Raw genomic sequence first — 27,681 nt, forward strand, 5'->3', positions numbered from 1 at the left:
TTTCCTATAACCCCCTGGGTTCTTTTATTTGATTTTTCAATGGTTCCTCTAAGCATAGCTGTCAGCCTATAGAATTTTAAGTGTTCCATAAATAGGAGGCAATTCGTACATTTTGTCAACCCAAATTGCTTTGTTAGATCCTCATTTGTTTCAAACACCCAAATGTAATTTGGTTAAGTGTAAGAGAAAGAGATGCCAGGGAAGTTTTATGATGGCTTGTGCAGAGATTAAAGTTTTGGGGATACACTTACCTCTGAAATTGCTGCTTAAAGGAAATAAACATTTATTTGAATTCAGAATTATAGGCTGCCAGAAAAGTTAGTAGGATTGAAGCCTCCAGATTGACATTTCTGAAATATGAATTCAGGATTAAAATTCCGTGAAAGCTGTATCACTATGCAAACATTGGGAGGGAAAAGGCTATTAAATTCTAAGCAAAATCTGGCTCTTATTTTAGAGCACATGCTGGCTTGGGTCAATGAGGTTTTATATTTTAATAGTTCAATTCCATTGATGCCTCCAGAGCATTTCCTTAGGATTGTTAAATAGAATCTACTCCAAATAACCTGAAGTATTTCTAACAGTGGCCAAAGAAATCACACCAAAAAAAAAAGTATTTAAAGAAAAGTTAAGTATTATCAAAGCAGATTCCCTTTTTACTATTCATGTCATTGACTTGCATAAGTACAGAGGGGTGGTATAATAGAGTTTAAGAGGCAAGCTCAGGAGGCTAACATGATTTGGATTATAGCACTACCACCTATCAGCTCTTCAGGCTTAGAAACTCTGTTCAATCTCTCTTAGCTCTAATTTTCTCATCTATAGAACAGTATAAATAATATGTATCTCAGATAGTTGTGGAGATTAAATAAGATAAATACTTAAAATACTTAATATAACCCCTGATGCAAAATACATGCCCTAGAAATAATTATAATATGCATTATCATGATTTATAATGGAAACAGTGTGATGTGATCATGCTTAAGAAATAGTTGTTATTATTAATAAGAGTAGCAGTAGCATTACATGAAATTGAATGTAAGCAGTTCATTTAAAAAGATATGTGCGATTCTACCTTGTTTTCTTGATTAAAGCTTGGTGTTTGTTATCACATGAGCTGTACTCTATCAACTTCCCTCTTTCCTCCACATATAAGCTAGAATTAAGTTGCAGGCAGCAGAACACCCTGTAGTTATTTTAGGGAGAAGAGGATTTAATAGGAAGAGTTAAATGTTTACAAAATTGTTGGAAGATTGGGAGGCTTTCTTCCAGAATGACTCCTGAGATACCACACAAACGAATGTTAACAGAATGTTTCCCTTGCCACATTTAAGGTGAAGAATCAGGAAGCCAGTGTCCCAATTTTAGGGAAAAAGCATGAGTTACTATCTAGAGATAAGAAAACTGCTGTCTGGATGGTAACTTTAAGAACTTACTATGCCTGGCACATTTATGCCAGCAGTAGGTGTGATTGCTGCTGTCACTTCCTAACTCAGTTTTGAATTCAAGTCTTCTGCAAGAACCATCTTCTCGGAGGAAACAAAATCATATCTAGAACATTGGTTACAAGAGAGTATAGAAAATACACTTTATATTTTCTAGCCTTGGCAGTTCCAAAATGTGCACTAGAAGGAAGAGTAGATGCCAGATGAGGTCCAATTTATCTTGTGCAGCATTTGGACACTTCTTTTTCTGTAGCTGGCGTTTGTTTCAGGCTTTGAATGAGTGTTTCCAAATGACTTTGATTCTTGGAGTTATTCGCACTTCTCACAAAAACTCAGTCGAGGACACATAGACACATAGATTTTAATAAAATAAGTGGGGAGAAGAAACCAAGCTTATGAGAAGGATTAACAAGTGCTAGTATTGAGCTTTGACTTTGAATTTTCAGGTGGTTAGGATGTAAAGGAAAATAGGATGAATAGCTGGAATTAATTAAATATTAACATCTGTCACTGAAATAGAAAAAAAAGAACATGGTAAGTAGCTATCCATGGATCTATTTGATATGATAAGTCAATGAATGAATTTACATTCTAATTAAGGAAGTCTAATCACCTTGACTTCTAATGAACCTCTTGTGGCTTAATATTGGAAATGGCTTCAATAGTAAATGGCTTTAACAATATTTGATATATGGGGTTGTGGGCAGCATTTGATTTTATTTACTAGAGCATCATTATTTGCATAGGTTTTAAATCAGGAAAGTGATTTCAGTCTAAACTATTCAATGTATCATTTCTCATATAAGATTTTTTCCTGAAGCAAAGGTACAGATATTTTTAACAGGTAATTTGTAAGGCAAGTTGAGTACCAAACATCATGATTGAAGAGAATTATCCTACTGAAGAGTGTGGCTATTAATCTAAAGAACTGTGAATTGTGGATCAATAGCTTGCCAGGTTCTTAATGCAAGTTTAATATAGTAATTTTAGGGAAAAAGCATATTGATTGATTTCTAGGGTTATTCAGTGTCTCTTGTTAGTTTTTTTTCTCATTCAATTGCTCTATGTTAAAGCAACTTATTCAAACCCAATCTCAAGACAATTAATGTCATTATGTGAACTATTTCTCCAGCTGGCTTATTCACAGTGTATTCACAGAACATTAAGTCTACAAAGAGTTGGTTTTGGCAGCATAATGAAACATAGTGCTCAGAGACTCTCAGGTCTGACTCATTTATACTTAGGTTGGCATTAATTTGATTTAAAGAACGGAACCCATCTGTGATTGCTGTGTTGGTGAAAGGTCATAAAATCTTGAAGGAACCTCAAAAACCTAAAAATGCAATTGGCAGCTCTAAAAAAATCTTTTTCTCTAAAATAATCCCTGGGAATTTAGCACACATGACCTAACATATCTTCTATCTGCAAAAGGAGAACAATCCTTACCAAGATTAACTCTCTGTTTATCTTATGGGTTTACTTTGAGATGGAAAGCTTGTCAGAATTGGAATCACTTAGGTGTCAACAAGTACCTGTCTACCTGGATAGAGTGATGCCTTTCCCATCCAGGGGTGCCACCCGACTTTGATCTGCTGAACCTTCCTGGGGCCACGTAAATTATTCTCTATACCTGGTAGGGGGATTCTTCCTGAGGAAGATTGTGGAGGGTATAATTTTGCACAAGTTTTGGCAGCAAAGTAGTAATGTCATATCATTCTCAGCATCAAACCTATGTATTCCCCTTTGTGTTGGAGAAATTGTCCCACAGCCTCCAGAAAGGGGTATAAAAATGGGGACAGGAGGTAAATTATCACTTTAAGAATATGATGGAACAAATAGCCTTTCAACAGTGTGCTTCACAATGATCCCAATTTAATATAAAATAATATTTTAAATATTGTCTATTTCTCACAAATGTAGGCTCTGTATGGGGATGCTTTTCATCTGTTTTATTCATGGTAGTTTCTCTGCACTTAGGGCTGGTTCATAAATATAGGAATGAATAAACATTGCCAAAGCTACTACTCCATACCCTGACTCTGCCCAAGGAGAAGTTAATTTACATAATGTAATACCGAGTCAGAGTAAATACATTGGTTCTCTGTCTCAGGAAAGCAGTATGATAAAAGAATAGTCCATAGAACCAGCAGTATGGCTTATTACTGTCTTGAATTCCTGGCTTTTTTAGTTATTTTATATCCCTAAGCAGGCAATTTGATCTTTACAGTCTTACTTTTTAGAGCTGTGTAATAGTCCTCATAATATTTCCATTTATCCTTTTCAAGTATTCAATATTTCAGACAACCATAGCCTGAGACACAGATTTCATTCATAGAGATCCTACAGCTTCCTTACTGGAGTAGTAATACTATGATGGGATTTAGGACATACCACCCCAAATAAGGGCACCTTGGCATCTGAGGAAGCACCAGACTCAGGAAGGTTGCTCTTTGACTTTCTCCCCGTCTTCTCTCTGGGAAGCAGCTCAAGACAACCTCATTCCAGGAGTGCCCTTCCTTTACCTGGAGGAAAGGGACATCATTATTTCTGAAGACATAGGGACACAGAAAGGGATTTAAACAAACAGCCTTGCTAAGTTCCTACCAGTTTATAACTATAGCTTATACCTCATCCGGTCATCTTCCTCATGACTGCTGGCGCTTCACATCGACGCAAAAAAGATACATATGTTTGCTATTTCTTTAGATTTTCATTTCCCATAAAACTTAAATACATCTGTAGGATTAATCTGTCTTTTGTTATAAGGGCCTCAGCCATAAACCTAAGATGGGAAGAAAAGACTTCTTGTACAAGTACTAACAATAACACTTACATATCATGTGTTATGTATTGGGCAGTGTTGAAAGTTTCATACACACACACACACACACACACACACACACACACACATATATAGACATACACATGTATGTATACATATATATATACATGATATACATATATATAAATATATAATATAATTTGGTTAGATACTAATATTATTCCTTTTTACAGGTTAGAAAACCAAGACATGGAAGCTAATGCAGATGTTTAAGGCCAAGTAAACCAAGAGAAAAATTCTTTGGTTTCAGTGGAATGTGAAGTACATGGAGAAATCCTTTTTTTTTTTTTTTTTTTTTTAGTTTTTTTTTCTATTTATTATTAGTTGTTCAAAACATTACAAAGCTCTTGACATATCATATTTCATACATTTGATTCAAGCAGATTATGAACTCCCATTTTTACCCTGTATACATAGAGAAATCCTTAATCTAGAAAATTTTTAAGTATCATTGGTCTAGGCCAATTTCATCCATATTAAAACTAGAAGTGGGGTAGATTTTCATGGTGAGCTAATTTGTGGCAGGCAGCAGGCCTTCTGGACAGGAAAGAATTTTTAGGAAGATATAGAAAATACCCTACCAAGACCCATTTGGAAGGATTGTATCTTAGAAGCTGAATCTTGAATGTCCGAAACACTGAAAACCAAGGCCAAGTCTGTTTCTGGGGCTGTTGAGTATTTCAGTTGGATTTTTGTGGCTGAGGTTGGACTTTAAATTCCGAATCCTCATTGTGTGAGAAAGTATATTTTTAAAGGACATAGGCTCTGAGCCCATAGATCAGAGTCTCTACAGCAGTAAGTATAACTTTTTATTAGATACTTGTGTCATCTTACCCTCCATTCTAGGTAACAAATGAGTTGGTTCCAGAAGGATGGAGAAATAAGTGATGAGTGAATGAACATTACAGTGTGCCTGCTCTATGTCAGCAATGGCCACCATTTTCAGAGATCTTATTTTGGCAAGACTGAGAAGCTACAGCTAAGTGAACTGGAGATATATAGTGAGCAGGCAAACAGATACACTTACCATATTATCTTCAGTGATAATGGATATGTTTCATGTATGTATGTATGTACGTATGTAGGTAGGTATATATGTATATATGTAAGTATATTAGTTACCAGGGATTGAACTCAGGGGCACTCAACCACTGAGCTACATCGGCCCTATTTTGTATTTTAATTAGAGACAGGGTCTCACTGAGTTACTTAGTTCCCCCCAATTGTGGATTTATTTAACTCTTTTATACCTTTAGAGGATAGTGATGTCTTTCATAACTAAACTAGAGTCTTCTACTTCTCAACTGGATAGCATTTTTCCTATTATAAATGCTAGGGGCAACATTAAAAAAAAAAACTCAAGATAACCATAAGTTGTATTTGTCTATAGGTCAAAAGTATCTTACCAAAGTTGTCCTTGTGCCAGTGTCTTATTTATGTATTTGGTAGCTTGTTATTCAGCCTTTGTGATGATTGAAAGGGTATTGATAATAGGAAGAGAGGAGTCAATTTGACCAGTCCTCCTGGCCTTGCTTAAATAGCATATTTAGAGTAAGTTGACTACAATAAAATGAGAGGTATTATCTTAGCTCTCATATTTACTTTCACTTGAGTCTTCATATTATCATTTTTAAAGTATCATTTAATAAACTAATAGAAAAACAAGGTATGTTGAAATTTGAGTGTAGATGGATAAAGTTGGATGTAGAATTGCTAAATTCGTCCCTTTACTCCTTGGCATAAAAATCTCCTTCCAGCCTGTGTTTGCTTTTACACATGTTATCCAAACTATTATATTTGTCTTGTTAGGATAGGGATTTTCTATGATAATCTCTGCCTTCTCTAAAGTAAACTGTATTTTAATGAAGATCTTGACCTTTTACTTCTTTTTCAGTTGTTTTTGAAATGTATGTGCAATTCATTCATATTTGGTGTAGGTCTAACTTTGAATCTGACCTGTAAGTTATATTGAAATTGTAAGTCATATTGAAATTCAAAATCATTTGAGTCATCTTTGAGCCAGTCTGTTATGTTTATGTGAATTTATTTTACCTAGTATAGATTTTCCTTCCTTCCTTCCATCCTTCCTTCCTTCTTTCCTTGGACCTAAACCAGACTAACTGTATGGAGTGTCAGCGAGCAGAATAAGGATAATTACTGGTTTAAAAATATAACTGCTATGGATTTAACCGGCATACAACCCCTGAGATGTGGGTGGAAGGTAGCAAGCTGAAGAGAGATTTATGAAGTGGACTGTGTAGGTTCTCTCCGAAAAGCTTTGTTCTTTGTGCTCAAGAACAGACATGGCAAACCCACACACAAATGCTGCTCTATATCCATAGCTGACCTGCTTTTATGAGGCTAAGATTGAGGAACTCTGAAAGGATGGATACCAGCTTGCCTTGGTTCTTAGAAGAGTATGCCAATACCATCTCTTTACTCCAGACTGCTCTTGTCCAGGTCCCAAAACACAGATCCCAGAGTTGATCACTTGACTTGCCTTTAAAACTCAAATCAACCCTCCAGTTGCCCTTCAGACTGAAATGTCTCTTGTGTGCTGTTTCCATGTTCATCATCGATCTCTGTAGTTTCACCTTGCTGTGTAGTTCATGCCCTTTCACTGCAGGTTTGTGCCTTGTCTTTCTGGCCCAATGTTGAATGTTGCTGTAGACCTCCTTCCTGACATATGATCCAAATTGGCCACAATTGATTGTTTATGGCATTTTTCTTAGTTCACTCCCTAATAAAACGGATTCAGACACAACTGTGGCAAAGCATTCACTAGTACCCTGGGGATTGCTTTTCTTTTTTAGCAGTGTTGAAATTTCATTGAAAAAATTTTATTGAAAATCTAGGTGATTGACTATGTATCATACAGTGAAGTAAAGTGAAAGTAGACTCAGCACTTTCAAAGTGTAAATAATGTGAGACATAGTATAGCTTCAAATGTGTACATTTTCCCTTTTTGATGATAATTACTTGTAATTACTTACAATTACTCCTTCTCAAGGGAGAAAGCTGAGATGGATTCTGGTGTCCCCAGACTAACATGGCAATTTAACAGAGTTGGGAAGACATCTCAGTCCCTGATTCTTGGGGTCTTCTGGCCACCGAAACTATAGGTTGAGATGTGAAACATGTGTCCTATCCAGACATCTGGGTGCAAAAAGATAAGGACTGAGTCCAAGTACATGTGCCAGCAGTTGAATATAAGCTGAGTATCCCTTATCCAAATTGCTTGGGACCAGAAGTATTTCAGATTTTGAATTTGGTTGGATTTTTAAAAATAACAAATGACATTTATTTTTAATGAATTATTATTTTTCTCAACATAGTAGTAATTATTTTTTGATCCTCATTCTTTTAATGGCATTATGATGGATTTTGATTTCTAGACACACTTCCAGACTTTGTCAATTTATAAAATTTTATTGATTGGTTCTTTTCAATTATGCACGACAGTGGAATCTACTTTGATAAAATTATATAAACATATGATATATCTTATCTAATTAGGACCCCATTCTTGTGGGTGGGCACAATGGTGGGTTCTCTTAGGTATTTCATGTGTACATAGGAAAACTGATGGATTTATTCTACTTTTTAAAATTTATATCCCCCCTCCCTTTTGTTCCTCTTTGTCTAATCTACTGAACTTCTCTTCTTACCCTTCCCCTGCCCCCTTTATTGTGGTTTAGCTTCCACATATCAGCAAAAACATTCAGCTTTTTGGTTTTTGGGGGGATTGGCATGATATTCTCCAGATCCATCCCTTTACTGGCAAATGTCATAAAGTCATTCCTCTTTATGGCTGAGTAATGCTCCATTGTGTATGTATACCATAATTTATTTTTGCATTCATCTGTTGATGGGCATCTAGGTTGGTTCCATAGCTTAGCTATTGTGAATTGTGCTGCTATGAACATTGATACAGCTGTGTCACTGTAGTATGCTGATTTTAAATCCTTTGGATACATACTGAGGAGTAGACAACTGGGTCAAATGGTGGTTCTATTCCTAGTTTTTTGAGGAATCTCCATACTGCTTTCCAGAAGGATTGCACAAAATTTGCAGTTCCACCAGCATGTATAAGCATTTCCTTTTCCCCACATCCTCGTCAACATTTGTTGTTATTTGTATTCTTGATAATTGTCATTCTGACTGAAGTGTAGTTTTAATTTGCATTTTTCTAATTGGTAGAGATGTTGAACATTTGTTTTCATATATTTGTTGATCAGATTTCTTCTTCTTTTGAAAAGGGCTGGTTTAGTTCCTTTGTCCATTTATTGATTGAGTTATTTGGATTTTTTTGGTGTTAAGCTTTTTGCGTTCTTTGTATATCCTGGAAATTAACATCCTATCTAAGGTGCAGGTGGCAAAGATTTTCACCCATTCTGTAGGTTTTCTCTTCACATTCTTGACTGTTTCCTTTGCTGTGAAGAAGCTTTTTAGTTTGATTCCATCTCATTTAATAAATAATTTCTGATTTTACTTCTTGTGCTTAAGGAATCTTGTTTAGAAGTCACTTACCATGCTAATATGTTGAAGTGTTGGGCCTACTGGTTCTAGTAGGTGCAGGGTTTCTGGTCTAATGCCTAGGTCTTTGATCCACTTAGAGTTGATTTTTGTGCAGGGTAATAAACAGGGGTTAAATTTCATTCTGCTACATATAGATTTCTAGATTTCCCCAGCATCATTTGTTGAAGAGGCTATCTGTTCTCCAATGGATTTTGAAATATTTTTGAAATGTTCACATATACATAATGAGCAAACATGGGAATGGGACCCAAGTCCAAATACAATATCCATTTATGCTTCATATATACTTTATAGGTATAGCCTGAAAGTAACTTTATTAATATTTTTTATAATCTTGCATCTGAAACAGTTTCATGGTATGGCATTGTCTACTGTGACATCATGTTGGTGATCAAAAAGTTTTGGATTTTGAAGCCTTTTTTTATTTTGGATTATTGAATGAGGGCTACACAAACTGCATGGTCAAAAGACAAGTTACAACAAATTCAGTTGTCGATCTAACTGCCTTTCTTTGTGATTCATCAATTACAAATTCTATTTTATTGTTTTGTTTACAAAATAACTTCATTCTATATTTTATTCTATAAATTCTATAAGATTTTTGTAGATTGGAGGATAAACTCCTATCATGTTTTGGATATGAGGTATCTCCCCAAAGCTCCTATCACTCTAGGAATGTTCAGGAATGTTCAGAAGTAAAATGATTAGATTATGAGAGCTGTAACCTAAGTGGTGGATTAATCCACTGGGTGGATTAATAATTTGAGAGGACTGCTGTACTGTGTGATTAGCTGTCATCGGGTAAGGCATGGCTAGAGGAAGTGGGTTACTGGAGGTGTGCCTTTGGGATTTATATTTTGTTCCTGGCTCCTTGCATTCTTTCTCTGTGTCCTGGCTGCCATGCAGTGAGCAACTTTTTCCTCCATGCCCTTCAGCCATGATGTTCTGCCTCACTTCAGGCCAGAAGCGGTGAAGTCAACTGACCATGAACTGAACCTCTGAAACCATGAGCCAAAATAAACTTTTCTTTCTCTAAATTGTTCTTGCCAGGTATTTTGGTCACAGCAATGCAGCTTACATTCTACAAAATAAAAAGAGAGTGTCCACTGGATAACAGCAGAATAGTGAGCAGAATAATGTGGGAACAACAAAACAGAACAACAGAAAATATTATCAGTTAACATGAGATGACTTCAGGTTACTGTTAAGTAGAGGTTAAAGAGAGAGAACTTTCTTATTACTCTGATTCAGGTGGATTAGAATCTGTTTGGGGATCTATCTGCTTTCTTAAAGTTCCACTTTGATGATGTGGCATTTAGCATGGGTGACTCCATTTTGTTCTAGTTCACTGGGGCCTAATACAGGAACTTGGTCCTGAACAATGGCTCACCATGATTTTGTTTGACAGGACTGATCTGTGAAACATTTTTTTTTTTTAGTTATAACCTATTAAACACATTTTGGTGTGAGAAATAACTTAATTTTTTCATATGATTTCTAGCCAACTAGCTCTTGTCCTTAGAAACAGTCCTCTGACATGCATTCTGTTATTTGACAGGGAACTAACTCCCTCTCCCACAGGCCAAAACTATTTTTTAAAATTATCTGTGTTTTAATGAACCATGATACGAAGACAGTACTTTCTCTTCCAAAGTAAATTTCACTTCAAAATTATGTGGTTTTTGTCCAAATGAAAAGTCATTCATGTATTAAGTCCAAATACTCTGAATACTTATGGTAATAACTGCACAGCAATAAGACTGTGAGATCATAAGATTAACTTGATTTGAGGTGGAATTATTCTTTTCTCATCTTTTATTTCAGAATTAAGGTGTTTTATTGATTTTAATCCTCCTTACTGATTTTGGTGACATGTATATATATATATATATATATATATATATCTTGGCCTGCTGGCATTCATTTCTGCCTCTGACAATAACTTTTTACTCCCTGGAACCAATAGGTTTAACTTTTATTAAAAGTAGCAGGAATAAGTTCTGAAATTCTGTGGCAGAGAAGGGTGAATATAATTAACAAGAATGTATTACATATCTCAAAGTACCAGAGAGGAATTTGAATGTACTCACCATAAAGAATTGATAAATGTTAAAGGTGATGGATAGGCTCAGTACCTTGAGTTTACCACTACCCATCATATACATGATTCAAAACATCACATTTTATCTCATATATATATGTACCAATATTATTTTTCAGTCAAAAAATTAAATGGCAATGAAAAGTTAAAATATTAATACATCATAACATCATCTGCTAATGGGTATTAGATGGATAATTGATATGACCCATTTTATAAAGTCTGGAAGGACAAAATGAAAGTATATATATTTTCCCCTTCAACGGGGAGGAAGAATGGAGTTTTCATTTACTTCTTCTTCCTTGTCAAGTTCCCTCTTTCATGTTAATGAACCTGTAGAAGTCAGTGTTCCCTTGGCTTTATGTGAAACAGTGCACACATCTGGATCCTGGTTACCAGCTCCAGTGGAGTAAAGGAAGAACTGAGATATGAAACTAGAGAGGATTCAGGCATTTGAAGTCAAAGGTGTAATAAGAGTTATTTCCTTAGTGAGGGCATGGAGTCTTGTTAGAGTTCTATGACCTGTTGTGATGTTAGAGGACATCGAGGGAGCCCTGTTGTTCTCTTACAGTGATGGAGATCACTGGCCAGCAGTGTATACAGATAGCCATCATGGCCCAGACCTTCTACTTACCTAGTTATAACTAGATGCTGATTCTTCAGTAACCAGCTGCAAGGACTTAGGCCACACATGGAAGAAGTTATCTTGGCATGGCTCATTTTCTCATTTCTCATGGTGATAACCATATTTTTATATTTCAGGGGTTATTCCAATGGAAATCTGGGTGAGAGAATTATAAAATTTGAGGGTGCAAATTACTATTTTTAAAATTAGAAATTCACATGATACTTCTGAAGCATTAAAGTCTATCAGTTATTAGATGGTGTTGTTTCTAAGTTTTGCACACCAAACATTGCAGTGATGAATCTGAAAGATAAAGTACAACAGAAATCTGGCAACCAAACCAACACATTCATTCATCCCCTCATTCATTTACTCATTTTTAAGACATTTGTTGAGTACTGACAATGTGGGATAAAAATGAGCAAGAGTTCAGGGTCTTTATTAAAGATCCATACATCTGGGCTGGGAATGTGGCTCAAGCGGTAGCACACTCACCTGGCATGCGCAGGGCGCTGGGTTCAATCCTTAGCACCACATACAAATAAAATAAAGATGATGTGTCCACCAAAAACTAAAAAATACATATTAAAAAATTCTCTCTCTCTTTCTTAAAAAAAAAGATCCACACATCTGTATCTTTTTTATTTTATTTTATTTTTTATAGTGATGGGGATTGAACCCAGAGCCTTGTGTATGTGAGGCAAGCACTTTATCACTAAACTCTATCCCCAGCAACAATGTTTCTCATTATTTAAAAAATTATTTTTCATTCAAATAGTGGCAGGAAGTCCTAGCTGGTGCTAAGTTTTGAATTGCTTCTAAACTCTGTATGTTCATTGAGTAGAAGCTGATAAACTAACCATAGTAACCACAGTGTTTTGTCATGTCAAATTGCAAGAATAATTATGTCAGGGTTCAGCTAGAGAAGCAGAGCTACTAGGATATGCATTAATAGAGTAGTTGAAAAAACCAGTCGTACTCAGTTGTGGGGTCTGGAGAGCCAATTCTGAAATTTGCAGGAGAGGCCATCAGGAAGGATACCCTGTAACTCTCAGGCATGGTTGAAGCTGCTGTCCATATGCAGAATTTTTCAGGGAAGCCTCAGTTTTGCTTTCAAGATCTTTCAAGTGGTCCACCCGGACTATCTAGAACAGACATCTTTATTTAAAGTCAGCTGATTATGAACTTTAATCACATCTAAAACACCTTCACATGGACACCCTGATTAGCGTTTGTTGAATCAGTGGGGACTGTAGCCTCACCAAGCTGACACATCAAACAGACCATCACAGTAATGTTTGGAAGAAGTCTGATGTAAGCTGTAAATTTTTACTGATGTGTAATGGCCATAGTATTTCAGTCCACTGTTACGTATCAAATAGTATTTTCACATGATTATATTATTTGGGCTGCGTCCATAAAACATTGTAACAGTTGATAAAATCAATAAAATGGGAAAAATGGACCCACTTTTGGATTAATTAATTAATTCAGTTTATGAACTAAAAATGTATAACTAACAGCATCAGCGTCTGGAAGACACAGTCTCTGGCCAATAGCATTTCTCTGCATCTTTTTAGATCATTAGCATTTTGCATATTTCTCCCTCCTCATCCTGCTTTTTCTAGCATGCTTATCCATTCCTTCTACAAGGCTTTATTTTCAGTTATTCGGGGCCATATAAATACTTCTTGATTTGTACAAGTAATTTCACCTGTTCCCAGATGATTTCTGACATTGAAAGTAAATGACTTCGTGCAAGTACATTTCCAAAAAAACTTCTGCACAGAGAAGCTAGCTCACTTTATGAATGCCTGCATAGGAGAGACACATTTTCCAGCTATGTATAATAAATCTGCGTATATCTTTGGGATATTTGTCACATTCACAGACTTTATTATTTTTTTTGTTAGATTACTTTTCATACCTAAAATAAATTGCCTGACAATGAGTTGCAATACATTAACTTTCAATGAAGAATGAAAGCAAAGGGAAGAATATAAAATTATAAATAAATGTGTAAGTGGCATTATCCTAACAACAGGAGACTTATCATGATGTCTAGTTTGTGGGGGCATGTGATTACATTCCCATCATCATTTATATGCAGAACAACCCCACAGCAGTTCATAGAACTCTTTTCATTAGGCCCATGTTCCATAGACTGGATGCAAACACCTGCTTCCCGTAAAATTTTACAGGTTCTAATTTATGAAAAACCTGTTGATGCCTACTGATTTTTTTCTCAGCACTGGCCTCTGTATAGAATAAGTTGCGTTGCAGTCAACCCTATCTATGGAGGCCTCTATGTTTAGGGAAGGAAGAATCACCTACAAGTTTGTAGACTGTGTCTTGGATGGATGCTACTTTCCTTACTCATTGATCTACTTAAACTGTGTGCTCAGAATTTACCATTCTGCAATTACTTCTGACTCTGAGTTAAGAAGCACACACACACACACAGACTCTCCACGTATTGGGAGGTAGTTGGCTTATTCACAGGACTTGTTCTTGCTCTTCATTTAATTTCTTTTTCATTCTGCCTTGCACTATAGTTATTTACATAGGTACCAGAGAACCTGGCACAAAGTCTGTACATAGGTGTATGCATACATTGTATCTACTGAAGGCTTAAAAGCACTGTGCTATATGTTATTTTATATAATCATCTCCAGATCTGAGAGGTAGATGCTCTTATTCTCCCAATAATGGGAATTTAAAAAAAGATGTCAATGTAATCCAGCGAGTGAATTTCAAAGCCCAGGCTTTGTAATGGAAGGCTTTGTGCTCCAAAGGTCACATGCTAGACTCTTGGGCTGACCCTCTGTCTTTCACTCTTAGTTGCCTGAGTGGATGCCTATCTCCCCACCCAACGTGAAGATTCTGGTATTCTGTTCTCTCTGCCTCATAGAGTATCTCCTATGGGCTTGACTCCAGTAAATGCTGTTGGATTCAGCAGGATCCTTAGCTTTGGACATTGGAATTTCTGATCTAAACAACTTCCTATATTCAGACCAAAACTAAGAAAATATATTTCACTGTACAACTCAATCATTAAAGCAAAGGGAAGACACAGAATCACATATTGACCATAGTCCCAGTGTAAGCCTCTCTTGTAATGCAAAAAGTTAACAAGCTTTGGAAATTATTAAGAGAAGTTGACATTTGAGAGAGAGGAACTAATTAAAATCTTATGTTATTAACACTTCAAAAGAGCCTGAAGAAACTGGAATAGTTGTATAAGAGTAAGTGAGATGATTAAAGGTGTTAAACATGGGTGTTTGTGAGAAAGTGACTTGGGAATAAGTACGTGTAATTTAAAATTATGTTTTATATAGAATAATTACTTATTAATTTGAAAGATTTTTATCACCTATGAAATGGGTAGGCACACATACTTATCATTGCCATATGTTCAACATAATAAGATCTTTCTTAGCCAATAAGATCTCTCTAAACCAAGTTCTGGAAACATCAAACAAGTATGTCTTAATTCTGAAATCAGAATGTTTTGTTTTGGTTTCTGTTGCTTATCAGGAAATTTTACAACCTCATTCTTCCTTTGAACAAAGAAACTTTGCATACTATCATGTGTAATTAATGCAAAAACTACCCTAATGTTTCTTAAGAAAGTAATCAGTAACTAGAATTAAGAGAAAAACAATGAATAATGTTCTTTTAATGAAACCATTCAATTTCTTATGAAAATATACTTTTTTTCAAGAAAATGCAATATTGTAAAAGTAAAAGCTTCTATAAATATTGGCATTGTGGGACACTACAAAGAAATTGCCTTAAAATGCTAAAATTAATCTTTTCATAGAAAACAAAAATATGTGAAGATATACACAATGTTCAAATGTTCAAAACTTTTGAAGAAATTGTAATTTATATCCTGCTAGTAACTAGAATTGAGAGATATCCTTTATTTACAAATATGCTATAAAACAAAAAGATTTTTTAAAAGAAATATGGACACCAATGATAAAACAATTTGATTAATAAAGAATTCTAAAGATCTGATTTTTTTTTTTTTGGTACATCAGTATCCCATTAAATTGTTAATGGTGCTCAAACCAGATGGTCGGGTTCTTAAACCAGTCCCTGGATTAATATTCATTGGATAGCCTGTCAGCCTTTAAGCATGATCTACTCTAGCTAGTCGGCCCTTAAATGATGCAATCACTAAGTATTTAAATTATCATGATAGTCCATTCTTTTGCCAAAGCTTCAAAGTGAGGAGCCTGGGATTGTAAAAATGTTTCTTTAAGGGATATTTCTCCAAAGATAGCAGCCTAACTCAGACAGGAAAACATTTGGTCCAACTTATTTATTATTACAATCTAATCATGTTTTACCACTGCTCACAGGATGTTTCGGAAATTATATTTACAGCTTTAATCAAAGGGCTACCATTAATGCTTATTTAATAATCATTTCTTCTTTGACTACCTCTATTGTAGAAATAAATATGATTGAGAGAAGATAGGTAGTGGTCATTTCCCTCTTAAACTTCTTCTGACCTGCCCAGTTGGTTTTCTTCCTTAAAATTTCACCTGCATAAGTAAAGTGGTGAATTGGGGCTCATTAGAAAATTCAGACAGAGTGAAGATTTTCTTAGCTTCATGATCAACCTTCTGAGTGCACAATAACCTAGAGGGCTGTACATGTAGTCTTTTGGGAAATGCTTGTCATTCTAGCTTTACATCAACCCAGATGGAACCTGGATTGACATAGAACTGGGCATTAGGAAGATAAACCATTTTAACTCTTGGTTTGATCGGCACTGGAGATAAGCACAGAATAAAATGAAAAAGCAAAGAGAAACAACTTTAGCAGACTAATAATTTTAATTATTCCTTAATCAACTCATACGTAGCTTGTCATTGTTCAAATATTCGAAAGACATTGAGGAAAATGGATTCAAATAGATCCCAATAGGAGATTTTAGCTCTTCTCATTGTGGAGAACAGTGAATCCAGATTTTGGAGGCATTGCTCTAATAACACAATTTTGCAAGCAAATCACTGAAGGCGAAAATCTCTATGTAATTAAAGATAGTTTCTCTTAAGTTTAGGGTTCTATGACAGTTGTTAGTTTTGTAGATTTATTAGATTTTCCTGAATAGAGATATCATATTTTGAGCCACATTTTAAAAAAGTGTAAATCCAATGTGTCCAGACACTTAAATACGGTCCAAGCTGGGGATTGAACCCATGAGCACTTTACCACTGACCTCTATCGCCAGCCCTTTTAATCTTTTATTTTGAGACAAGATCTTGCTAAGTTGCTGAGGGTCTCACTGAATTGTTGAAGCTGACTTCATATTTATAATCCTCCTGCATTAGCCTTCTGAGTCACTGGAATCACAGGTGTGTACCACCATGCCTGGCAGTCCATCAATTATTATTATTATTATTACTTTTTAGAGAGAGAGAGAGAGAGAGAGAGAGAGAGAGAGAGAATTTTTAATATTTATTTTTCAGCTTTTGGTGGACACATCATCTTTATTTTATTTTTATGTGGTGCTGAGGATCGAACCCAGCGCCGTGCCGTGTACATGCCAGGCGAGTGCATTACCGCTTGAGCTACATCCCCAGGCCAGTCTATCAATTTTTTTGAGGGTTACTTGACATTTATAATTCTTTCTTTGTGAATTGGTTTTATTAATATTTTTGCATTTTTCCATCGTAAGTGTTTTATTGACATAAAAATCTTTTAGAATTCATCTTTTATTATAATACATTTTTAAAATAAATTATAAATTTAAAAATATTAAAAATATTAAAAAATAGAATTTTTTTTTCTAATTTCATTAGACATTTTAAAATCTCTTGCATTAATAAGTTCTAATCTATTCCTTTGATGCTTTTCTTAGGGAACCTTAAGTTACACTCAAATTATACAAATATATACTATACATCTGTTTTGAGTATTTATACGGGTCCATTTGTTTTTACATTTATATCACTAATCCACTTGGGGAATATTCTGATGTAAAGGTGTGATAAATGCAGAGGTCATATTCTTTTTACAACTGCTTAATGAGTTCATTATACACTATTTGTTTAATTATACTTTCACTGCTATGAAATAAATTTATCATATGCAAGTCCTACTATATGACTTAGTATTTTTTCATGTAAATTTTATTCATTATATCAAACTGCTTTTTTCTGTATTGACAATAGTGTTACACTGTTTTTATTTCAAATTCTATATTTTATGTCTAGTAGGGCAAGATAAGAAATTGTTTTTCTTTTGAATTCTTTTTTTTGTTTGAAATTTCTATTTTTGAAAGCTTAATCATTGTTTAATAAACTCTCAAATTCTACCACAAGTTCATAATGTATAATTTGAGGAAAATGTGACAGTTTTAAAACAATAATCTTTCCCATTTAGGAATCTGAGCTTCAGGTTATTTTTTCCATTTTAGACCCCTGAGTAGAACTGCATAGTTTTCTTCACAGGAATCAGAGTATTTATGCTTGTGTTTGTTTCTAGATATAATTTTGGTTGCTATATTGAATGTATTATTTTTCTTAATATTATTAATGTTACTGGAACTTTCCACAAACTAAAAGTAATAAAATTTTTATATAACCTCTGTCTTATATCTCTATTCTTATTTCATTAACTACACTTTCTAACCATTTCCCCCTACATCCTATCTCTTCTAGAGGATGTCTTTACTATGAACCAGTCTTTAATGGAATCTTTTAGTGGTTGTTTATTAAATCAGATCCTATTATTGGGGCTAGAATTGTGGCTCAGTGGTAAAGTGCTTGCCTTGCACATGTGAAGCTCAGGGTTCAATCCTCGGCACCACATAAAAATAACATAAATGTCATTGTGTACACCTACAACTAAAATAAATATTTTTTTAAAATTCTATTGTTTTGAAACATGTATTATATGTCATTTTTTAAAAAATCATTAAATTACTAGTTCACTATGATTTTTTAAATTTTTTATTTTTTTCTTCCAATTCTGCTTTATATAATTGGGTGGATATAAATTAATGAACTAGAAACTTAAGCAAGATACACTAACAATGTAACAAAACCTGATAACTTGAATTTTTTTAATTGTTCTCAAATTCATTTTTTTGTGTTTCCATTATGATGCTCATAAGGAAATTAACCAACTTTTGGACACTATAGCTGAATGTCAAATTAAGTATGTATGATGTACTAAATTCTTTTATAAGGCAATTATGAAGAATCTTCAAGAAATTTGTGGTTTGTATGTAGAAAATTGTTTAAGTCAACCATTCAACTCAATATAAAATAAGAAACATTTGAGTTCTTCTCCTTTTACTAATGAATGGCTTTAACAGTCATATCACTGAGCTGAACAAATAAGTCAACTTTGTATACATAAGGAAAAATAAATACATGGTAAATGGATAAAACATTACATCTTTACTAGACCATCTCTACTTCTGACACTTCAGAAGCTTAGAGATTTAGAATATTCTTGCATAAACAGCAAGAAAAATTAAAAGAGAAATTGCTTTTGTAATCACAACTATAAAGTTGTGTAGTTATAGAAGTTCTGCATTTGTATACAAGACATAAAGCACGTGTACCTTTATTCTCCCTACTGATTGTAGCCAGTCACCTAGCAGGACTTAACAGATACCTTTCCAAAAAGCAGAGACTGAGATGTGTAACTACAACCTCATTAACCTCAGCACTATGCTAATGAGAGATGCAGTATCTTTTTGATATGGTTCAAGAAAACAGGGAAAGAGCTCATAAGAAAGAGAATGAAAATTGTTAAAACTGAGAAATCACTTCCGGTTAAGCCTCACCACGGTGCCACCTTCATTTTTACATAAGCATAGTGGCATAATTAAACTCAATAAATCAGAAGTCTTTTTTTTCTTTCTTTTTTTATTCTAATTAGCCATACATGACAGTAGAATGCATTTTGACACATCGTACATAAATGAAGAATAAATCAGAAATCTTAATATTTAAAATTCATGATGGCCTACTTCCAGCCGGAAGGGCATAATGACATCATATTTGTGATCACATAAAACCATGACACTCCCAGGAGTGCATTGTTGATGGCTGACAACTCCAAAGATCCTATGAGGAATACATTGATGCAGTCAATGGGGACATTAACTGGAACTGTCTTGGAGAAATGGCCAGTGGCCCTGTGGGAAACAGTTCAAGTTGGCCTCTTCCTACTTCCCCTGTAACACAGAAGATACCAAGGGATCAGTCTGTGAAGACTAATTCTATGTAATGCAGGAATGCATGCAGAAATACCTGACATCAGTCTCCAAGAGAAGGAGGAGGAAAAGGAGGAGAAGAAGCCAGTAGAAAGTGTGAGGCCATTGCAACCAAAGAGGAAGGGTCAAGCTGATGAAGGCCAGCAAGGCTCTGTGCTCCTGTTCTCACACTTCAGAGTGGCATGAACCTTTTTGCAAAAGCCTTTCTGTTGCTCACCTTCTAAGAAGTGTCTTCCCCTCCATTCTGTACACTGTAACACACGAAGTAAATTATTTTGATGATCAGAGATCTTGGCCCCTTGGCATAAAAATGTGGGGTTTGTAGATATGTGTGTCCTACATAAACCTGTCAGTGAATGTAGCTGCCACCTTTAAATTCTCTTTTCTCACTCTGCCCTGAGTTATGCTACTTTGACATAATACACTGAATATTCTCAGCAACAAAAAAATCAGTATCCAGGAATATTTTTTGTGAGTGAGCTGATTTATTCTGATTTATCATATCCCTTTTAGAAGACTGGATTCCTCTTTGGAAAATTAAATAGTAATAAAAACATCTTTATTTGAAAATGCTGGAGTGGGATCATTCCTAACAGAAGAGGCCAGATGGTCAGAGATGTAGTTCTCAAAACCATCTTGCTTTTGGGTATATGACAAAAGAACTTCATTTCTGATACAGTTTGGTTTCTGTGTTTACATAGAATTCCAGTTTTTCTACCTTTAGTAGGTGGAGATTTAGATTATTTTATTCCCAGTTCCTTTCTTAGTGGAAGGAAAAGCTAGGTTTGACTTTTTTAAAATCCTTGTTTGGGGCCTGTGTTCATACCTCTTCTCAGTCTGGTCAGATGTGATATTCTTGAGAGGTTGGAACCTAATTGTTTCCAAGAGAGGAAATGGTGTCAGTGAAGTACTCAATTAAAAGGAGATGAAATGTCTTCAAAGAAAAAGTTACTTTGCCTTTCAATTATCATCATATTAACCACCAAAAGAATTAGAACACACTGGAAAGGGTAATATTCAATCTACTTTGCTAGAGTTGGTTTATTGACACATTAACTCATTTTTAATAGAAAAGGGATAGTGCATCTTAGTTTGCTTACAAGCTAGGAGATTATTTTGAATTCCACATTTTCTGACTGCAAACAGAATATAGCACTTATAACAGGTTATAAACACACTGGTTTTCAAGCATAGAGCCAGCTTCAACGATAATAATACACTATTTTAAAAGACCTAAGGCGATGAATTCCATTTCCAGTGGAAAGAAAAAACTGTGCAAACAAATTTAAAACTACTTTTTCTGTGCCAGTGTTATAAAATGTAGCTTTTAATAAAACCTTGACTCAAATGCCAGTAACTTCAGAAAAGAATTTAGGTGGACAGAAGGGAATTATTTCATTTAGGAAAAATAACCACTATCTTTTTCCTAATCTTCAATACATTCAATTTAAACCTATACAGCTGCTGATAACACTTCACACAATTGCTATTTACTAGAAGAATAGAAAGATCTAAATCAATTATATTTAACAATCAAAACATTGGGTCAAAGTATAAAAATACCATCCTACTTTCCCCTTCTAAGTTTCCAAAATATCACATACTTTCTTCAAACCTCTGCAAACGTCTAGGAGTTTTAGAAACTGTTTGTACATGATCTTAATTCCTCATCCCTGACTCTTTGGACTTAGTGACAAAAGATCAAAATCACCAAAAATGATGGTTCTCTTGAAGTCAGACAAGAGACCCTGGCTTAGTTAAGTCTCAGAAGGAAAACAGTGATGTGGTTACTGGCTTCATGCAGGAGGGTATCTGAAGGTTCTCATCTGCCCGTCACCTACACAGTCCAGGTGACAGTTATGCATGCACAACAGAAATCAAATTAGGTCCTCATAAACCAAGTCCATTATACATATCATATACACCTGGATCTTTTTTTTTTTTTAAATCCATTTCTTCCAGGGTCATAATGTCCTTCAGGTGGATGTTGTATAAGGCCTCTGTGACTCATCCTGATTTGTTCCTCTTCAGTCTGCTGAGTTGCCAGCCTAGCCTGGCCAGGCATTGGATGATAGACTAGCCCTGGAACTTATTCTTGATAAGGTGGTGGTGGCAGCTCCTGATCCAGTTCTATCTCTTGCCAAAAGCTAGCCAGGCTGGACTGAAACTGGTAAAGCAGAGAGATGTCGTCAGAGGTGGAGGATTTGAGGCAGCTCTCCATTTTCCAGGGTTAGGGCCATGAGATCTGTGCACTATTCTCACAGTCTTCCTTTATGAATTTTTAAATTTGGGATAATAGTGAACTATTAAATTGCTTTTCATCATATATCAAAAAGGGTTTCTTTGTTATATTATACTAATCAAATTTAAAATATTGAACCATCCTTGGTAATATGAATCTTGAGAATGTATTAAATAATGGAACAACTGAGAACATTTAATTTTTAGGTATTTAAAGCTGAATATGAGTCAAACACAAATTTCTAGGATACTCAGGGTATTGATAGTGCTCCAAAGACAACACTATTTTTTGTTATGATACATCTGTAATATTAATATTAATATTGATATATATGGCATATAAAACTATGATGTATATAAAATATCACCATATTTTATTTTCCTTCAAATAAATATTATATAGAATGTTGGGACACCTAATACATTCTAGGAAACACATGCTTTATTATAATTCTATTAATTGATAGTTTTGTGTTTACATGTAAATTTTAGCTATTAATATAAAAGATGAACTATCTTTGAATTAATCTTTTGACAGTACTTTTACAGCTTCCAGTAAAGTATTGTATATAACAAAGAAAGAACCAGGAAGAGAAAGCTAATGACTTTTAAGTAGTTCTTTGTCTTATTTTCCAGAAAAGTGACTTTAACAAGGGCATACTCTAAATAAGGAAGAATAAATAGTTGATAAGAGAATATACTGTGTATATGTGATCAGTGCAGCTGATATTTGTGTATTATATAGTATAATCAATTTGTATACCTATAAAATGATTATGTGAGTGCAGTGTGATCTGAGATGTGCTAGAAATCCTTCCGCTTCTGTTTTTTAACTTATTGTGGCTTTAAAAAAAACATTGATGCAGCAGTCAATGGCATTGCCTTTCTTCTATAAGAACAGGCAGGTAAACTTTGACTTTTCCTTGGAGTAAGGTTCCTTGGTGTAACTGAAATTCTGAGCCAGATAACCATGGTGTGTGTGGGGACCGCCATGTGTACTGCAGGACGTTGATCAGCTTCACTGACTTCCACCAATGGATGTCAGTAGTACCCACCTTTCATTACAACTGCACTGTCTCCAGACTTTGCTAATCCCCCGTGGAAGACAAAATTGCCCCACTTGAGAACCACTGCCTTAGGAAGAGAGAGTGATGATGGACACTTTTGAATTAATTTAATCTAGTGGAGTAAAGGTAATAGATTGACCTGCTTTCTTGCACTTACCAAGGAAACACACATGCTCATTATGAGGGCGTATGTATTTTATTTTTCATCACCTCATCCTTCCCTGTCCCCACACCCTCTTTCTTTCACTCTGTCCCCCCCCCCATGGTTTCAACATTAGTATCACACGTGTCATACAATCTGTGATTTTCTTTTTCTTTTTAATACTTCTGTTAACAACTGGGGTCTCCTGGGGTTTGCATCCCCAGTTGATACTTTTGTGGTTTTGTGCTATCCACAGTCAGGAATGACTGCTGTAAGTGGGATGATCTGCATACTTGGTAAGGACTAGAACTAGCAGCAGTGCTCTGCTAGGGCACCTCTGAAGAGGAACAGTGATGTTTGAGAGAGACAAGGAAGAGAGAAGAATGCTTCTTCACTGCTTTATATTAGAAACATAAATAATTTCCCTCAGTTAAAATCTGCTTGGGATGGAGAAAACATGTCTAGTTCAAGATGATCATTTTATTTGGGTGTGGTGGTGCATGGGAGGCTAAGGCAGGAGGATTGTGAGTTCAGAGCCAACCTCAGCAACTTAATGAGACCCTAAGCAACTCAGCAAGATCCTATCTCTAAATAAAATATATTTATTAAAAAAAGGGCTGGATATGTGGCTCAGTGGTTAAGTGCCCCAGGTTCAATCTCTAGTACCAAAAAAGAAAAATTTTAAAAAAAAGATCATCTTATCTCAAATACCTTATCCCCACAAATACATATACCTTTGCAAATGTATTTCCATTTTCTTTCAAAAATATTACAGGTTTTGTGACTATTGGGAGAGGTAGACATGAAAACAATTATATGCCAACATCGTAGTTGACAGTGTTTTAAGGTACATAAATAGCATTTATTAGTTTTCTGGCTATTGAAAAGGAAAGAAGTAAAATATTAATATGTATTAGGTTATTTGTAGTTTTGATCAGAGATTCTAACTGAAAGCATGAGAATGTGGACAAATCCACATTCGTTGTGGATCTATGCGGAATTCAGGGAATATATTCCAAATATGTAATAGTAGAGTTGAGAGTTGTCAGTCATAATGGTGTGCCCATTTGTCCTTTTAAATTATATTAATTGGCCAGCAAAGAAAAAAGGAAAAATTGTTCAGACAGATAGTATTCAAAAACAAACGGAAAAGAGTTCAAAACTGGTCTTTCATCATTGCAGAGGTAAAAGTGAAATACATCCAATCATCTGAGACTATTTCTCTCATTTAGCTTTGGGAATCCTAGGTTAATAATGCAGTAATGATAGAATGTTGGAAAGGAGAGAGATTGAAGTGAATGAAATGTTCATAAACTAGAAAAGCTGGTTTCAGGGAGATTTGCGTGTCCAGGTTTACTCTTTTGGTTCCTTCAATGTAGAGTCTTACATTCTTTTTGCCCTTTACCTTTTATCCTAACTTGTAATAGAATACTTTCCATGCATTAAAAAGGAGAGAAAACAGTCATTTCAGACTTACAATTGTCCTTTCATCTCAAGTTTGCCTAATCCTTGACTTTAATGAGGGCACCTGCTTATCCATTGTAGCAGAGCCCTGTAGTGGTGCCAGGAGCAGCCCTCAAATTCCATGCAGTAGAACCCTTTAATCCTGAGACTTCTAGGGTTTTGTCTAATCTAGCAGGGAAATGCTGTCCAGGACTGCCTCATCTTGCTGGATCTTAGTGTGCATCCATGTTGAAGCTCTGAGAAGGCAAAGACTGAATGAACTGCTTAACTTTGCTTACCCTGAGTTTCCAAAACCTGCACACAGAAAACTATTCCCATTAACCTGGGTTGAGTGTTCTAAGGAATATAATTTTAAAAGCACTGATTAAATAATGGAACCCTCACAAGGTAGTTTTATTATTCAGATTACTTGGCTGAAAGTGTTACCCCCAACCTACAAGGTCAGGGTCATCAGCATTTTTTTATGCCACTTCAAATTGGGATCTGAAGTCAGGTCTGAGTTTCTATATTATAAAAAAAAAATCCCCCAGGAAATTATACTTCAAGATGCCACCTTCATTTTCTCCCGTCACTTTTTCTCAGTGTCTGTTGACCAGCTGCCATGGAGGCCAGTAGACCATGAAAGAGATTAAAGGGCTAAGAAATCATTCTGGAGAGCAGAGTCACCAGGTCCAGGAAGCTGCTCTTGTTAAACAACAGTGGTAAAAACAAATTCTTTACTAAGTAGATCAAAGGAGCGAGTAAGAGCATATAGACATGGAGAGAAGCCCTGAGAATAAGGAATCCTCCTTTCTGGAAATGTACTGAAGCTGTTTGGTGATGCATCTTCCCAGACCTTCCCTGCCCTGTCCCTTCTCTGTGCAGGTCCCACAACCCATCCCCATCCTACCATGCTCCCTAGAGCCCAAGAGACGGCATCCTCACTTTCTCTCTCTCCTACAGAGACCTGGGCAGGGACAACAGTGGCACCAAGAACACTCTCTGTCCAGCATCTGGACATCTCTAGTCTGGCCATGGGTACCCAGGCAGTCCTTTAGAAGAAGACCCTGATGGATCTTTGACGTCCTTTCTTTCTTCCTTTGAAATGATCCCCATTGCTTTGCCCCAGTGATAGACTGTTAGAAACGACAACAGAGAATCTCTCTCCAAAACAGGAATGGTTCCCTTATCTCCATTTGCCCTCTACTCTTGAGATTCAGGTAGGACAGAAAAACTCAGAAATTACACCAAGTGCTGCTGTTTGTACTCATGTGTCCTTTTGAGTCCCTTCCCTTCCTCAGACACTACCTGTTGGAGTGTGTGTGTGTGTGTGTGTGTGTGTGTGTGTGTGTGTGTGTGTGTAGTGGGGGTATTAACTTTTTAAGGCTTGCTCATTTTGTCTTTCCTCCTCTGACACTCTCCTCTCTATGAAGCAGTAACAGGAAATCTCTCTAGTGGGCAGCACCCTCCCAGCCCACTAGAAGGGTGCTGCCTGTCCTCTGAAGTATCGCAGCACCCTCTTCTTAACAACTTCCTGGCGTCCTCCTTTCCTCCTTCTAGGCTTATGTTTCTTGTTATAAAATCTCTCTGATCCCGTCGCAGAGCTAATTGTCTGGCAGGCACACTGTTCATACTCTGTGGGACACAATAAATTTTGGTGCTAATTGCTTTCAACTTTGGCTTTCTTGACGTTCTTTAGGAATTGTGATTGACAGGCCCATACTTAGTAATTTCTTCCATCATGGCCACTGCCGTCTATTTTAAGACTCAGTGTGTTGCCTAGAATTTTTCTGTGCTGCCTCCCCCATCGGGCTGTATACCTTCAAGGTGCATGGACCTCGCACAAAAGCAGACTTATTATTGGCACCCATGAAGATTTGGTTAATGTGAACAACTGAATCCCATTCTCATGCCAACACCTGTGGAAACTTGTCCTGCCACAACCTGGAGTACTTTCCCTCTTCCCTGGGCTTTAATGATTTTTGGTTCTAGCTTGGTCACAGGATTCGCTGTGGAAGATTATCATTGGTTTTGTACTTGCTTGCTTTCCACCCCAGGTGTTTGTGCCCCCAGAGCAGGTGTGGGTTGTATCTGTCTCCACTTCCCAGGGTCCCTGCCTCCTGTGAGGAATTCAAAGCTTTGCATTTAGCAGGGGAGCTACTTATTCACAGCACACCCAGGGGGCAAAGATGTGTGATCTGGAGAGAGAGAGAGAGAGAAAGAGAGAGAGAGAGAGAGACTGACTGACTTATAATCTAGTTCATGAAGCCCGACCCAATCTAATCATTTAAACAGTGTTTTAAGTAACCCACTTTTTAAAAAAAGTCTCCGACATTCAGATTTCCTAATTACTCTCCCTGTTTCCCTCCAAACAACCTAGGTCCATGGATTGTTTCCTCTTGTCTCCATAGTGATGTCTTTTGTCCACTTGGTCACTGGAAGTCAGTGACACCTCTAACCCAGGTCTGTGACTGTCCCCTCCACCTCCAGCTTGACCTTGCCCAGCTGCTCCTGACACCATGGCTCCTGCTGAGTTCTGGCTGTGACTCCTCTTTGGTCTCTGGCTTGGGATGACATCCTTCTGGCTCTCAGCCATTCAGTGCCAGTCAGCACTACCAGCTGCTTCCCACATCCCTCTGCAGGGCACAGGGGACCTCCAACTCCTTCTTGCTCCCTTCCCGGTAGTCAAGGGTGGCTCACAGATCTGCACTGTGGCCTTCCTCTAACACGCAGCTGCTTCTGTCTGAAGTTACTTCCTGTGTAGGCTGAGGGTGGGCTGGCACTGCCTTGGAGGGCCTCTCTTTGGTGAGTACAAAAATGGAAGTGGGGCTAAATTTCTCAGCTCTGTGGTCTCCTCTGGGCCCATCTGACAATCTCCTGCCTCAGGACTTTGACATAGGACACTAACCTATTTCCTAGATTCCTCTTTCCCAAGATTCCTCTGTCCCCTGCTTCCTGGAGGCTTGTCATAGTGGACATGGCCAT

General features: G+C 36.2%; 1 protein-coding gene and 1 pseudogene across 14 annotated transcripts in view; one reads left to right on the forward strand and one right to left on the reverse strand.

The window, feature by feature from the left end:
* The window catches only part of Pde1c (phosphodiesterase 1C), a 603,438-nt gene that overhangs the window by 439,791 nt on the left and 135,966 nt on the right, over positions 1–27,681 (forward strand). The gene's annotated exons all lie outside the window — the stretch shown is intronic.
* Positions 21,568–22,024, reverse strand: LOC120891828 (RING finger protein 11 pseudogene; annotated as a pseudogene).

The sequence above is a fragment of the Ictidomys tridecemlineatus genome, chromosome 2 (assembly GCF_052094955.1).
Source record: "Ictidomys tridecemlineatus isolate mIctTri1 chromosome 2, mIctTri1.hap1, whole genome shotgun sequence".
NCBI classification, from domain to species: domain Eukaryota; kingdom Metazoa; phylum Chordata; class Mammalia; order Rodentia; family Sciuridae; genus Ictidomys; species Ictidomys tridecemlineatus.